At 30.2% G+C, this 16823-nt stretch overlaps 1 long non-coding RNA gene across 1 annotated transcript; it reads right to left on the bottom strand.

Moving 5' to 3' along the window:
- Window positions 1–1465: 1465 nt before the first annotated feature.
- Window positions 1466–8553, bottom strand: LOC136970955 (uncharacterized). The gene is made up of 2 exons (XR_010880073.1): window positions 8524–8553; window positions 1466–1898 (listed from the first exon to the last, which is right to left on the bottom strand). It is a non-coding gene; the product is annotated as an uncharacterized lncRNA (long non-coding RNA).
- Window positions 8554–16823: the final 8270 nt, after the last annotated feature.

Here is a 16823-nt window from a genome sequence, read left to right as displayed (position 1 = left end):
TTATTCGGGAATTTTAAAACATACCAAACATACTTCCCGGGATATCTTTTAGTATAATAATTTAAAATACATCATATTTTAATTCACTGTTAAATACATTCCATTATTAAAATCTTTACATTTAAAAATGTTTTCAAATTTCAGTTAATGTTACCTATGGTTCCAAAATGGCGGCTCGTTCTAACCTAACTTAACCTATTCTAATAAATGACCATAATTATTAGCAACAAAATTATTAGAATAGGTTAGGTTAGGTTAGAACGTGCGTCCCCACTGTTTCCTTTCTTCTATTTGCTGAAATCAGTGACGAGCCGCCATTTTGGAACCATAGGTAACATTAACCAAAATTTCTCAATTAAAATTGTGCTTACATTTAAACTTTGTAAATAAGGGGTATTTTCCCATATGCCGAACATCTCGAAGGTACAACTTATTTCAAATTACCTATTCTCTATTAATCCTTTGGGAACTATCATCAATTTAGATGTTAGACAGGTAAAGGAAACAGGAAAACGTCATATGCAGGGCTACAATTTTTAATCATATTTTAAATTTATTTCACTTAATATATACGCTCTCCACCTCAAATTAGTAGTGGCTTGCCCCTGTACATCATACTTTTCCTTTAACAATAGAATCGTGCCGGTTATCTATCTAACGCCTTTCGGGGAAAAATTTTTCAATTGAAATAACAGACTTCCGGTTGGTATAAAACGTTTATATATAGTTATTCGGAGCCTCTTATCTCTAACGTTTCCACGTCTTGTCTCGTCTTTCATTTATCTAATTCCATTCTCGAGATTAAGGAAAGACGGACGGACGGATGACGGATGGAATTGGCTCCATTCTTATTCTGGAAAAGACATGAAAATATAAAAAAAAAATTTATTTGACGTCGAAAATCACAATGTTGACACCGTAACTAACTTAGCGAGTCATTTGAGTTAATTCTGTTTATGTGGTTTGTTATTTTGATTACATTTTATTATAATAATGAGCATGCAGAAGAATTCGGTGGAATTTGGACGATTTTTGAAATACATTTGGCTTGAAAGAGATTGTCCAAACAGAAACAAAAACATATTAAAGGATTCAAGATGGGCCGAAGATGGCCTTGTGGCTTTCTTCAAGACCAACAATGTGAGGGACGTGTCCTGACGTATTCGGATTTTGAAATCACCTTTTTTTTTTTTAACTCTTTCCGCCCTGTGGGCACTAAGAGGGCCTCTTTTAGTAGGCCCATTATGGGTTCGGCCAGGCCCACAATGGGGCGACCGGGTGGTGAGGGACGGGGCCCGACATATCCGAACGGACCACCCCCCGAAAAATTCCTGGGGATTATTCGACCCGTTCGGATTCGATCCCGGGTCCCCCAGAGCGGTAGGCTGCCACCTTTGCCGCTCGGCCATCCGGCCGTCTTGAAGTCACCTTATTAGCATATTAATAAAGAGCTGAAGATTAATAATACAATTAATATAAATGTTTTATTGAAATATTTGCACACATATTCAAGAAATTCGAATAATTAACACATGATTATTTATAAATATTCCACAATGATATCGTCGTTCTTTCTCAGTTTAAAAAAACTGTCACCCCAATGATGTCTAGTCTTACTGGATCCACAATGAAAGAAGAAACGCCATTTTGTTTTCGATGCATCGTAATGCCAAACAACATTTCCTAGTAAAGAACCTATAATGATGCATATCAAAGAGAGTAAACAACACGTCCAAATTGCAGTCTTAAAATATGGCGTGTATGGTCCAGGAAAGGTGAAGATGGCCAATAAAAACCAAGGTGAGATCATAGCTAATGAAAATCCTATAAACATGATTATTAATGAGATGATTTCGGTTATCATTTGAAGACGATTACCTTTATCTTCATCTTCTTTTCTAAAAATAATAAAAATATTGTTTTAAAGCAAGTTATTTTTGTAAGAGATATGAATTATCATAAGTAATATTTAAACAACTAATGTATACTTAAAGTCATGTGTTATAATTAAATACTGAATAATTTGCCCATATAAAAATGAATGTGAAAAAGAGGACAGTTTACTCCAAAATGTAGGACATCAGAAGAAAATGTAGGACCGCATGTTTTTCTTAGTAAATAAAACTAAGTCGCTAGCGAATACTGTACTAATGTAATTTACATTGAAAATTAAATGTTTTTGTAATCTTTAATTACTCCCCTGGAAATTTTTAAAATGTAGGACAATATTTGCAATATTTTAAAAATATCTCCCTGGAAAAATTTTCAAAATATACAAGGTTGAATATAAGATATGTCCGAAAGAAAGAGGACATATCTTATATGGCCGAAATTACACTATGGATGTGGTTTAATTAAAACACAATAAAAGGAAAAAAATAAGATTTTAATTGTAGATATTTTTATTTGAAGTAAAGACCTAAATGTTTTACATAAATATACTCGAAATTATAGCTCTTTAGAGATGAATTTCGAGACCTCTATCCAATATCATTTATTTTCAGACCATAGATACATGTTGGAAATGGTATGTATGACACTAAATCCAACTAGAAATACTTTCTATTTCTTCCATTAGACTAATATTGGATGGCCAGAGCAGTTAAGACTAGGGATTGCAATCCAGCAGTGTTTTGAATCCAGCTGGATTTTTGCTGGATTGAAATCATTCCAGCTGGATCCAGCGCGGATCCAGCGCGGATCCAGCATGGATGTATTTTTGGTGCAATAAAGTGTTATCTGTCTATCTATCTATCCTGCAATTTATGTTTTTTTTTAATGAAATAAAACATTTTTTAAAAATACTTAAAAAGCTTTTATTATTTAGACTGGTATAAATCAGTAAAACTTCTTACACATTTAGGTAGTAAACTTAACTTTGGTTCGGTTTAACATATGAGATAGAGATAATTAACTTTAAATGTTTAGTTAGATTATAATTATAATGTAATCTTTAAGTTAAATAATAGCAAAGGTAATTCTACTGATTAATTTAAATTAATATATTATAATAATGTAAGGACGGATAATCAGTGGCTAAGTGGCTATCAGTCTTACCAGTTTTCATATATAGGCTCTACATATTAGTCTGTAGTTATTTATAAGTATATAAAACTATGTACTGGAAGTAGAATAAGTTAAATAAACTACACCTTTATGAATCCAGCAAAATTTAATAAAATAATAACGTTTTCAATCGTTTTTAACGATCTTCCTCGGTTACAAAAAAAATAGAACATTAAATATAGAACATAAAATGTGTTCGGAATAAATATGAAAATTAACGAAAAACGTCCAAACGGACAAAATATAGATAAATAAATAAAATAAATAGCGGAAAAAATATATACAGGGTGTTTTTTTTTAAACTGACGGTACTCAGAAACATCTGTAGAGCAATCTAGCAGCCGGACTGTTGCCAAATTTGGGAGAGTGACTAAAGATGACATGGAAAAGAGATTCCGCGAAGAAAAAAGTAGTACCTAAATTCGCCGGTAGAGGAGGATTTGGCGCTGTTGTAGCGAAAAAGCTACCAGCACTTCACTGAAGAAAGGGTCATCAGTCGCTTTTTTCCACTTGCATGGCCGCCTCGCTCCCCGGATCTAACCCCATGTTACTTTTTCCTGTGGGGTTACTTAAAGTCCAAGGTCTATCTTGGTAGTGTCCCAAACTTGATGACTTTGAAGGACAACATTTCTCGAACTGTGATGAACATTCCTGCGGACATGTTACGTTCGGCCATAGAGAACACGGTGTTCAGGATGCAATGAGTTGTCCAGCAGGACGGTGATCACATTGAAGAAAGGAGAAGGTTATTTGCTGATTAATTAAACTTTCGTTATTACACTGAAACCTCTGTCTGATTATTCATTCGTGTGTTTGTTAATTGCAGCTGGATTTTATGCAAATTCTTAGCTGTTTTGCTACAACAGCGCCAAATCCACCCCTACCGGAAAACTACTTTTTTCTTCGCGGAATCTCTTTTCCATGTCGTCCTTAGTCACTCTTCCAAATTTGGCGACAGTCCGGCTGTTAGATTGCTCTACAGATGTCTCTGAGTACCGTCAGTTTAAAAAAAAAAACGCCTTGTATATAAGATCCAATGAAACCAGCATTGTCCGTTAATAACATTAATTAATGTAAAAGGATCTCCACGTGGTAGACAATGAGTCCGCATCTCTATGGTTTATACAACCAGTTGTCATGTGCGCCTTGCAGATTTCCAATCTCTCAAGATGTTTGACCGTTTGCCTATTTGTCGTCGTTTTTATAATTGCTGCTTAATCCCATTGAACGTTAACATCCTTCTCTCTTGCGTATAATGGCAGCGCAGTGTTGTCAAGGTTCTTACTGATTGTATACTTGTGCTCTTGAGCCTTTGTTTTAAACTGCGCATCGTTGCACTCACATAAACGAGCTTGGAATTGAAACGTTGGTCGTGTAAAGGCACCGAATATATACCCGTTGTTGAATTCCGATCCTCTTTCTTTTTATCGTTTCTTAAAAGTTTGAAAACAGTGGGATTACGTCGGTATACAATACGAAAATTATTAGACCTGGCAGTACATGTATGTATCTTGTTTAAAAATGGAATGTAATTAAGCACTATTCTTTTTACATTTATTCCAAACACATTTTATGTTCTATAGTTAATGTTGTAGTTTTTTGTAACTGAGGAAGATCGTTAAAAGCGATTGAATATGTTATTATTTTATTAAATTTTGTTGAATTGATTAAGGTATAGTTTATTTATAAGTAATTTAATTATTAGTGTTAGTAAAGTAGTGAGTAAGTAATTAGTAGCAGTCTAATAGTTAGCAAAGCGGCAACGCGACGACGTAGACTTTTGCGCAATTATTTAGAAAGTTAATTGAGTATTTGCGGATCCGCAGCGCTGGATCCAGCTGGATTGCTGGATGAGGGATCCAGCAATTGCAATCTCTAGTTAAGACGTCAGAATACCGATCTGACGACCCAGGATCGATAGAGTAGAGTAACTCTAGAAATTTTTCATGATGGTCTGTCCCTCATCACCAGCAGTGCCATTTGGAACTGGGAAAGAAAAATGCCCTCTTAGTGTCCACAGAACGAAGAAACCCCCTCCAAAAAATAAATAAGAATATCGAAGCTTATCAAAGTACAGTACAAGGCACTATGTTGAATTGACTGAATCTGGCTTTCTTATAAGACTGAATTTCACTACATTTACGCGGGTTAGTTGCATTCGTCGAGTGTTTCGTGAAGCGAATGCAGTTTTTAGAGCATGGAAATAAAGGGCACGTATCTTTAATGTCATCGTCAATACTACGTTTCACATCGCCCTTAACTTCGAAATTCATTAGAAAACGTACGTAGCAATTAACTTTAAAGAAACAGCAGCGCCAAACTTGCCTTAGCGGCCGAGTTTTGAAATAAAAATTTCTTCTTCGTAAATATAAACCAATATATTATGTATACCAATAATAATAGTTTTCCTTTGTCGAACTTAATACATTTATAAATTAAAATGGAAACAATTTCCTTTTAATATTCCACTGCCAGTGTTCATGTAAATGATAAATATATTCCCGTTTATTGTGTAAGAAATTAAATGTTATCGGTGTAAAATTCGAAATTACGTAAACCTTTATTATAATTTAATGTGACTCACTTTTATTTCTGGACGATGATTAATTAAATGTATCTTTATCATTGTTTCCCCTTATGTACAGTACTTTAAGTATTTTTTTATGGTAATTTCGATTATGCATAAAGACTGTCGAACTTTATCAATTTAATTAAAAAATTGTTATATGTTTAGCCATACATACACTATATATTCTGTATTAAAGAAGATTTTAAGAGTTAAATATTTAAATATATTTGGTATTAAATTTTATGTAAATTTTTTTTCTATAACTGTCTCAAACGATTTAAATGATTATTTAATGGAATTTTAAATTATATTCTATTAAAATTTTAACCATTTTTCTTTATTAAATTCGTACAAAGTGCTATAAACTTTGTATTATGAATAAAAGTAATTTTTCCTATAAGAAAACCTTATTTCTTAAATGATATTTTGGTTAATGTTACCTATGGTGCCAAAATGGCGGCTCGTCTCTGATTCAAAGAAACAGAAGAAAGAAAACAGTGGGGACACACGTTCTAACCTAACCTAACCTATTCTAATAATTTGGTTGGTAATAATTACGATAATTTATTAGAATAGGTTAGGTTAGGTTAGAACGTGTGTCCCATTGTTTTCTTTCTTCTGTTTCCGTAAATCAGAGACTAGCCGCCATTTTGGAACCATAGGTTACATTAACCGATATTTTTATTACTGATACTGCATTATAAAGAATATAAAATATATTATTTAATGTTATATTACATTTATATATAAGATAAGTAAATAATCGAATTCAATTCACTTTCATTAAATAAAAGTAGAAGAAATGCCTAGAGTGAAACTGTTTTTTACTAAATTTATATATATATAATATTGTGTGTGTGATTTAATTATAAAAAACTTTCTGCATGGCGTTATCTTTGCAATATAATAAGGTCAAACATAGCTAGGAGCAAAACATTAGAACGACCTTGACACCATAATAATCCTACAGAAGTGTTTTATAAAAATGGCTTCCAACACATTTTATACTCAGTCAATAGATTATTAGCGGAGATTTTAATATAGCATATAATTACAAATATGATATGTTTTAATAGACAAATTATAATTCTTTTAATCCTCAAAACAGTAACGCATTATCCTATGGGCACAAAGGGCAATTGCCTGGGATCCCCACCAAGGGAAGCCCCAAACCAATCTTTTACATGGAAATATATTCATAATTTTTCTATATATTTCGTTCTATATTCCTTTCCATAGTTACAAAGAACTAAACTCATATAATCTCAATATTATTTTAAAAATATATGTTTAGTTCTTTCCCTGTATCTTCGATATCGTCCAGAAGCTGAGAACTTCCCCCCCCCTAGAACCGAGAAAACTTAGGGCCCTTAGCGGTTCCTATCCGTTTAAATTAATGTTATTTTTACTCACAAAAAATAAAAGCTTTAAGAGTACATTTAATACCTTCAACCTCTTGAAGGTCCTTTGTGCAACCTTTAATGTTATTAACTACAGCAGGAATGAGAATTTTGAGATCATTTCCTTTGTTCAATTATCCATTTTAATTTTATTTTCAATAAACTAATTAAATTCATTTCTTATTTCTTAGTATAAATAATGGAATTTATCCGCATAAATTAATTAAATTCTAAATTATTAAGCTTTTAGTAAAAGTTTTACACTGTTTTAATCATTGTAACACGGGTCAAACCTCTCGAAAAACGGCCATTAATAGAAGAACAGAGGTCCCGGAGTGAACTTAGGGGCCCGCAGTATTGCCTAATTTTACTATGAAATGAAAAATAAAAACTTTAAGAATGTTTTTTACTAATAAACACTCTATGTATTTCATTTGTTAAAAAAAAAAAAACTGGAAGAAGGGAGCCGCTAAGGAGCGAAAGGGCCCGCTTTACCTCTGATCCCGGACGAATCTAGAGTTATTATTAAGTTATTCTGACGATCTCTGATTTAATAAAAGCTTATTATTTTTACCTATCTCAATTATTTAGATTAGTTAAATAAGGCGTGGAGTTAATTATAATTAATTAAGCCCATCTATCGGCTTAAATAACGTTAGGGGCAGGATCAATTTTTTTAGTACTTTAAACAAAAATTTTCAAAGAATTGTCCATTAATTATTACTTAATATTAAAACCATTTTTATTTATTTCCTCTTCTAGATATTGTGTTACTAATTGCTGATGTCATTTACTATAATTCCTATGTCATAATACGCTTCGTGTAGCGAAGAAACTGGAACATGACACAGAAGGAATTCGGGGAAAAATTTAAAAAAAAAAGTAAAAATCATTTAATAAAATGTATAAAACACATTCTTCTGAAGATATTTTAAAATATTATTATTATTATTATTTAATTTAATAGGATTAAATAAAGCTTTTTTCTTCTTACTGTTTCGCGTATTGTATTATATTTTAATTAATGCCCTCGACATTATTTTAAAATATACGTTATAGTTTTATAAATTAAATTAAATATTGTTTACATAAATAATCACATAATGTTATTTGAAGGAATTCTAAAGCATTTTCATTCGTTAATTTCGCAACTTTCTTCCAACTTTCCCTATTTGTGGGCCTCCTAAACAAGTCTTTCGTCCTTGAAGTTAACTCGTGTCAACAACATCCATTATTTTTTTAAAAATGTTTTCAATTTAAACACTGTTTAATAAATACGGTAGAATATGATATGTTTTATGATATATATAGAAGGCCTAGAAGGCCTCATTCTTAAGTCAACTAGCGTGAAAATATAATATTGATACAATCCAATGAATTAAATTAATGCTCCTGATTTCTAATTAAAATAGATTTCCTGATAATATAATATAATAAGTTAATTAATTAAATTAATCGATAAATATTAATTAAAAGGGTTTAACTTACTCGTTTTTTATCGAATAATCAACATTAACCGCGCTTAAACACTTAGCAGAGTGATCTTGATTGTTGTCATCTTCCTTATCGATTTTTTTTTTTTCGGTATTTTCTTTATCTGAATTTATTTCCATTTGTTATGTTTCAAGTGAAGAAAGTACTTAACTCTTGTGATCTTCGGAGATTTCTTTTATCAATCTATTGTAGTCACGTGTTTTAAAATTCGACCAATCCCGCAACCGAATACATTTACCAGGTGGGGGGAAAAAAAAGATACTCAGTCGAAAGCTGAAGATTTAATAGAAGAAAGGTGATGTAAATTATTATTATTATTTATTTATTTTTTAAATATTTAAATTAATATAATTGGAATAAAAGTAAATTCGATTTTTTTATTATTATTATTATTATTTATTTTTTATATTTTTCTCGAAACAAAAGTTTTAGGTTAAAAGTGTGAAAGATTCATTTGTTCTGTTTAAGTGGAAAAATTGAAATGAGGTTGTTTTTATTATTTGAATTGGGCGTATGTGTGTGTATTTTCTATTTCCTGGATCTATCAGGATTTCTAGTCTTACAACTCTGCATTTTTCTTCGAATTGTCAAATAGCTGTTATAAAATTAGGACACGAGGAATTTGAAATGTAATTCATATTCGACTTATGTAAAAATTATATATATATATATATGAGGAATGAATTCGTAATAACTGAATACAGTGGGTGATCGGTTAACGAACACCAAGAAACTCGGCGAGATATGTTTTCTTCTGAAAAAGAGGATCAATGCCTATATCTGCTATTAAACATCTTTGAAGAAGTGGGAAGATGTCGAAACAACGGTCTTAGAATGGCATCTAAATCAGGTTGATAGGTTTAGGGATCTCTACAATTACAATACTACTAATTACTTCTGAAAAATCCTGAAGAAGAGAGAAAAGCAATCGACATTAGACAGATTCTTTAACCCCCACAAACGGAAAAAACATGACTAATAAAAATGCAAGACTGTGTATGTATGTATTTTTATTATTACGTATAAATAAACGTAGTAAGAAAGTATATATATATATATGTTTTATTTTTTGGGGTCTCCAGAACAAATTAATCAAATCAGACTTCGGGATGAAATCTTCATCCATAATGTAATAATTTTTGAAAACCTTTTAAAACATTCGACAAAAGATAAGAGACGAGACCTTGTAGAGTTGCCTCTTTCTTATCCATCATTGTCACCTGTAAAGAAAACACAAGGCCATTTTTGCGTTTGTTCCCGTGATTATTTGTATTTTTTACCTTTAAAGAATTGTCATTTTTAATTCCTAAATAATAATTTTCGTGTTAAAATATTAAATAATTCGTATATGTTGATGGTAGAAGATCACCATAAAGCTAATATATAATATTTTTTATTGGAATGTAAACCTATCTCATATTACGAAAAAAAGTAAATAAAGTGATGATAACAAAATAGGTTTATTATATTATATGTTATATTTTATCAAATTATCAAGCAAATTAAATAAAATAAACCTAAAAACCTATTTCTTATAAACAAATAATTTAAACTTGTTGTGTCTCTATGTTATAACATACAACAAGCCCTTCTCCTCCGCCAAATAATGATACGTGTAAAAATATGAGGCCCCGTAGACTTATAATGCAAGGCCCATAAGGACTTATAATGCAAAACAAGGAGAAATGTTATTTTTTATGTTAAAATTAACTAATTATTCTTTATTTAGATCATAATTTATGATTATTAGCTGATAATTTATCAGTTAGAAATATTTATAGCACGTACAATGAGATATTTTAAGGTTTAGGAGCTATTTTTAAATACGATGTAATTAAAATAATGTTAAAATTCTGAATTTTATAGCTTTTTAACAAAATAAAACAACTTTTATTTGAAAAGAAAAATTTATTTAATTTTTTAAAAAATATATAAAAATATTCATTAAAAAAAATTTACAAAAATTAACAACAAAATACCTCGTAGGTTTACATTAAAATTTATTATTATTATTTTTTAATTAAAAAAAGAAAAAAATACAATTTATCATCATATTATTTATGACTTTTTAAAATATTTTTAAAATCAAGTGTGAATTACATCCTTCAGTTCCTTTTAATTCGTTTCAAACTGTATTAATTGCTTAATATAATCTGCTGACAAATGAGATTTGATATTAAATCTTAATAAACTCAATAACTCATAATGGTTATCGAATGGATAAAAGATGCCCACTCTACTCCCTTCCCCCCATACAACTCTACTGTATAATGTGATTTTAAAATGTAATATTGTATTAAGTATTAATAAAATTAATAGTAAATTATGTCTTCTTTTTTCCTCGTTTCTTCAGAATATTTGTTATTATGTATTGTAAATAGAAAAGTATTCTATCTACTAAAATATTTCTGGAGACGTCTTCTTTCATAGGAAGCTAAACACTGAAAATTTCCTCTCCTGATTGTATAATTGGAAGAAAGAATTTGAAAGTGGCAAATGTGTAATTTACAAGATATGAATGTACAATAAAACCTCGATATAGCGTCGTTCTATCTAGTGGCACCCTCATAAAACCCAATGAATACTCGTGAACGGATCTTTCCTAATGGTATTACAATTTAATATTTTTTCGGTTAATGTTACCTATGGTTCCAAAATGGCGCTCGTCTCTGATTCCAGCAAGTAGAAGAAAGGAAAGTGGGGACGCACGTTCTAACATAACCTAATCTATTCTAATAAATTACCGTAATTATTACCAACAAAATTATTAGAATAGGTTAGGTTAGGTTAGAACGTGCATCCCCACCGTTTCCTTTCTTCTATTTGCTGGAATCAGAGACGAACCGCCATTTTGAAACTATAGGTAACATTAACAATTTTTTTCTAATGACCTCCACGATAACCTGTCGAATTCGACTGACCATCCATGACGACGTTGACACGAAAATAAAATAAAATAAAATAAAAAATTGTTAAAAATTTAAAATGGAAATAACTACAGAATGAGACGGAAGTTGATTCTTCCGCTTTAATTTTTATTTAAATGTCTCACACTGTTTCATATCAGTATCAATTTGATACGCTTCCCCTCACACGAATACATACTTTTTAAAAATTGAATAAAAAATTACATGAACTATTCGGTTAAAGTGTATCTAGGTAACCCCAATGGTGGCACTTCGGTTAAATTAGGTTAGATTAGGTTAGCCATATTTTTAGTAGACGTTTCCTTTTTTTCTTTTGTTCAAGAACTACCGTGAATCAATAACTAGTGACGTTAAACAGTCGGCGGCTCCCCTCCGGGAGGAGTCCTTCGGGAGCACGAACAGTCAGAAGTACCGCCATTGGGGTTACCTAGGTACACTTTAACCAACTATATTATATTACTTATTGTACACATACAAGTAAATATTCTCATTTAAAATGAAAATTTAAAATTCTAAAACTATAAAAATATATTTAAAAATTAAGTCATGTGATGAGGGCCCTCTTTCCTCGGACTATCGACGGGCCTGAAAGATGCCTTTTTTAGTGCCCACAGGCAGAAAGAGTGAAAAATAATAGTGAATTAACTAAGTAGCTCAGTGATTTCAGCTAGTGGTGCACAATTTTTGGTACACACCGACGAGAGACTACTTGATATCAAAAAGTCTTTACAATTATAATGAAACCGCATTTTTCTACATAGAAAAATGTACAAGTTATGTTTAAAAAGTACACAAAAAATTTGCATTTTTAAATTTTGTGGCACCTCTTTCATGGTAGACGGGTTGAGCACCATTGTCCCAGCAGTAGAATCTAGTTTTTTAAACAGTCTTTTTAGTGAGATAAGTGTCATTTATCAGGATTAATTTACTGAATACTTTTTTAAAATTTTCATAACCATTTAAATATATATTCGAAAATTAAAACATTATTATAGTAAAATTTAATAAACGGCAATACAGTAACATTTGTAATGCTTCAATTTGTAATAACGATTAAACTAATATTATAAGCACATACATAAGAAAACATATGTAAATTTTTACACAACAATTATATATTCGTATACTATTATTTATAAAAAAATATACTAAAAAATATATGTGACAGTTGAATCATAAAACAGGATTAATAACAATTAACATTATAGAAAATTGTTTGACCACCATAACCGCTTTACAGTTCAAGGTCTCTTCAAACTGTATAAATGGGAATTTATTGAATAATTATAACGAAATTATTGAGTTTTTTTTTTAAATATTAAAAGCCTTATTAATGATTATTCTCTTTATCATTAATATTTAAATATATAAGAATTAAATTTCAAGGCCAATAACTGTTGCATCTTCATCTTAATGGTTACATCGATATAACCAGAAGTTTTATTTATTCGAGCGAACTTCTGGCATGCTATTCTTATTATTGTATTGATAGCTTTTATAAGCCATAAGCGTTTAACCATGCTTGAAAGTACATTTTTCTAAGGTTTTTCCGCTATAATTAACTCACTGGAGCCTTTCAAACTAGCTGCATATTGCCGATCTGCGTTACGAGTTTCGGTCTTCCGCCTTTTGTCTTCCATAGCCAAATACAAACCAATCGAACCGATTCCCAAGAAAAACAACATTCCTCCAAATAATAGCAGAACAATTCCAGCTATCCACAATGCTTCTGGTTCTTGCGGAGACGATCCGATGACAACTAGTATGACTCCAATACTAAAAAACAATCCACCTACCGAACAAGAAACAACTCCCAAGTCAAAGTAACGTCTCGAAGTCCTAGGGAAGGTCATCATTTTGTGTTATTCCACCTTTTCAACCTTTAATAAATTATGTCTACCTAAAGGAAAACAAGTTTGACGTTAGAATGACAGACAAAAGACGTCCTTCGTGTTATTTAACACATAAAAAAACAATATATATTAAAATATTTAGATTATTTTTAACGTAATGAATGAATAATACAGTAAAACGTGAATAAACCGGAATCAACCGTTCCGTTTTAGACAGGTGTTACTGGATTTAGTATAGATTTAAATGAGAGAATTAAGAAGTTTTGTTAATTTTATCTTCGGTAATAAATTATAGTTAGGTCAAAATGTAAGCTAATACAGTATATGTGTTCCTCCTTGTAATAGGATTCTTACCCTGTTACTAATGAATGATTTGAATAATCGTTTATTTATCCGGTTAAAACGATATCTTTTTTAAAATTTATTACATTTCTTTCAGATATTATTAAATATTCTTGAAGTATAAAATTTGAATTATTCATTAAAGTTAGAAGATATGTCCTAGTGAACTATACTAGTCCTATTTTCGGATTCCATGTTGTGGAAGGCAGATGTATTATCATACGAAACGAGATTTTGGCAATATTTCTGCATAAATTCGTGTTAAAATCACGCTTAAGGAACAAGGCCAAAGAATATATGCGTAAATTAACATAACCTAATTAAACTACTACACGTTTACTTGGTTTCAAATTTTACGAGTATGAAAATTTTATTTTATTTTAATTTAAACTGTAAAGTTATATAACCACGAAGACGGAGGTATGCCTAATCTGGGTGCAGAAACGATCACTGATTACACCACTACAGGTAGGCCTACTCATTCAGTTTTTACTCAAGTCTCCCCCCATAGAAACAATGCCAATTCCGCATGTTAGAGCCAAGAAAAAAAAATCGAAAAACAGCAATCCTAACAGATAAAACGTACAAGCAGCAGCTGGTGGAACAACAAAAACAATCAACAGCAGTTTCGGCACCCCCAGGAAAACGGTCTTTTGTTTACCGAAAGAAATTCCGTAAAATCAATAGTTACAGGCATCAGCAAGGGTAGGCCTAACAAGAAACAAGAGAGAAATGACACAGAATGCCTGTATTGAGGAGGGTTATACTCTGCATCTACAGAGAGTTGTGATAAATGGGGACACCGTTCTTGTGCCAATATTGAAGAAAACGACAGTTTAACCATTTTAATTTGTCCTTCTTGTATATAAAAATAATATCCCCATCTTTACCCCATGGGTGGGACAAGATGGTGCATTTACATGTAATTTTAAAATATTAAATTTTGTATTATATATTATCAAATGTTGTAGTTGCTGATAATAAAAAAATTATTGTTCTCATTAAAGTGGTTGCCATCTTATGACTTTTCAAACCTTAAAGTCCCACCTTCCCCTACTGGGTATATTATTTAATATCTTATGTATTTTTCTGAATAAATTATTATTATTTTCAATTGTGTGATTTATTTATATGTTATTTATACACGTACAATTATATTATGTACATTTTATTGATGATTTAGAGTAAAATTAATTAATTAAAAAATGGCATTACTATTCACTTTTCTAGAATTCATGTTACAATATATTTTTTAAGAGAATTTTTTAAAGATCTTTAGCCCATTTTTAAATGTAATAATTTACATTATAAAAGTATTTATATAAAGGTATTGACAAATACTTTATACCAGTTTATATAAATAGGCAACACACTTATAACAAATAATATATTTGCATGGTTATAAATCTGAAAACAGTTTAAACCGGTCTTTTTCCTATATTTATTTTAAATCGTGTATAAATAATTCATCAAAATGTTTTAAAATTTCAAAAAAATATATACCTACTAATATATTATTAACTTAAAATAAAAGTTATTCTTCGTAATAATTATATTTTTCACGATAAATTAAATAATTTCACGCTTATTATTTCATACAGTCGCTGTTTAATTGGCGCAATAATAATACATTTTGCGATTAAAAAACGGACTTTTAGTCTATTTTAATTGTGGCAAAATGAATTATTTTAGTCGAATTAAACTGAAATTTATAATTAATATCATCTACAGACTTGTTAAAGTTTGTACTTTTTGAATATTTTAGCAAGCGCGACATTCATTTCACGCAATGTCAGTAGCCTGTTTCCAAGAGAAACTATCGATATTTTTAAAAAGAATGATTAGTGTTATTTAATAGTAATTAGATCAGGAAATGCAGAATTGACAGTAATACTTCACTAACAAGGTTAATGAACCCCCTATTCGTGTTTTAACGTTTATAACCAGGAAGCTCACGTAGGAAAAGGGCCTTATTCAATAAGGCTCTTTTTCCTTACATAACAGCCTTATCCTCAATTAATCAATAAATAAATTAATATAATTATTTGATAGATCTAAGTGTATTATAGATAATTCACAGTGAAGCATACTCAACATACTAACTTGATCAAATGAGAATTTAGGCATTTTATAATTAGGTAGCAATCCGTATAATTCTTAAATTCAGTTAATGATAAGCTAGAAACTATCATTATGACATAGAAAAGTATAATAGTTATTGTAATCCAAACAATAGGTGTTATTGGGTCGTTTCAAAGTTTGTAACCTTCTCTATATACAATATTTTAATGTCATTCTGACGAAATTTAAATTGTTACATGGACGTCTCCTTCCGCAATAAAATTAAACTACTGAGTTTATAGTATTTTCGAAATGTATATAAAAATATAATTAAGAAATTTTCAGCTACATAAAGCTATTCTATAACAAATAAATTCAATTAAAATTACGCTTTTACCTCTACTTAGATTCATTAAGCTTTATAAAAGTAAAATATGATCGATTTGCTTTATAAAATAGTATTACCAGTCTCTATTAATCAAATACAGTGTATCAGTTTACACTTACACGTCTACAGTATTACGATTTAACTTTACTTAATTAATACTTTCTTACAGATGTAAAGAAACAAAATATTCAAAATTGAAGGTAAAGGTAATAAATGTATTTTACCTGTTATCCATCGATTGGTTCTACTGTTAATTACAAACACAGGTAAAGCTTTCACTTTCCAGAGAAGGACAGACAATGATGGTTGCCTCTCTGCTTATGACGTTATTTCTACCTGTTACTGTTCATACCTGAGCAACAGGTGGGACTGGCTCAATGCCAAACCAACCCTAAAACGAAGGAAATGGGTGTTTTTGTTTTTTCGTAGTCGACTGTCGTAAGAATCATTATGAAAGTTTCTGTTAAAGGAAATGGTAAAAATCACACTAAATATTTAAAGATCATTTTGCAATAATTCTATTTTCTTTTATAAAATATTTAATATCCAGTTATTCGTAACTGTTAACGTAATATTTGTACAGGATTTTATACGTTAAAAGTTAAAAAAAAGCTTAAAAAATCATAATTAATCAACGAAAAATCAATTATTATTAATGATTTATTAAATAACATTATGAATATAGATTATATAGAATAAGTTAATCATTCATGACAAGCAAAA

Source organism: Centruroides vittatus, unplaced genomic scaffold (genome assembly GCF_030686945.1).
Source record: "Centruroides vittatus isolate TY-2023 unplaced genomic scaffold, ASM3068694v2 contig_2226, whole genome shotgun sequence".
Lineage (NCBI taxonomy): Eukaryota > Metazoa > Arthropoda > Arachnida > Scorpiones > Buthidae > Centruroides > Centruroides vittatus.
This window is presented reverse-complemented; position numbering and strand designations above follow the sequence as displayed.